Raw genomic sequence first — 442 nt, 5'->3', positions numbered from 1 at the left:
TGTCTCTTTCGTTTTGTCGTTCTCGCTTACTTCATTTCATTGCTTTCCCTTTGAAGTTATTTTTATGTTTGGCAATTTCTATCTCTCCTATTTACTCAGTTTATCTGTCTGCTTATCATTTATTTTAATCTTCTCTCTCGTTTCTGGTCTTACGATTTGCTTCTAACATTTTTTTCTGTTTTCTTTTCTCCCCCTCATTCTTTTCACCGGTTTTCCTTCTTGTGAATTCTAAGTGAAAATCGAAGTTTTTTTGCTTTTTATTTCTTTGATCGCTTGTCTCTTCCTGCCTTTTCTTCTTCTTTTATTTTCTTTTTTTTATTTTTCCTTTCTTTGTCCCTGTTAATGCCTTGTTTACTTGATTTTTCTTACCTTTCTTATATTCCTCCCTTCTCGTTCTCACCATCACCATTTCCTTCCTCCTACTCGTCATTATCAACCGAAG

Source organism: Penaeus monodon, chromosome 33, assembly GCF_015228065.2.
Source record: "Penaeus monodon isolate SGIC_2016 chromosome 33, NSTDA_Pmon_1, whole genome shotgun sequence".
Classification (NCBI taxonomy): domain Eukaryota; kingdom Metazoa; phylum Arthropoda; class Malacostraca; order Decapoda; family Penaeidae; genus Penaeus; species Penaeus monodon.
The sequence above is the reverse complement of the archived record's forward strand: the minus strand, read 5'-3'. Positions refer to the sequence as shown.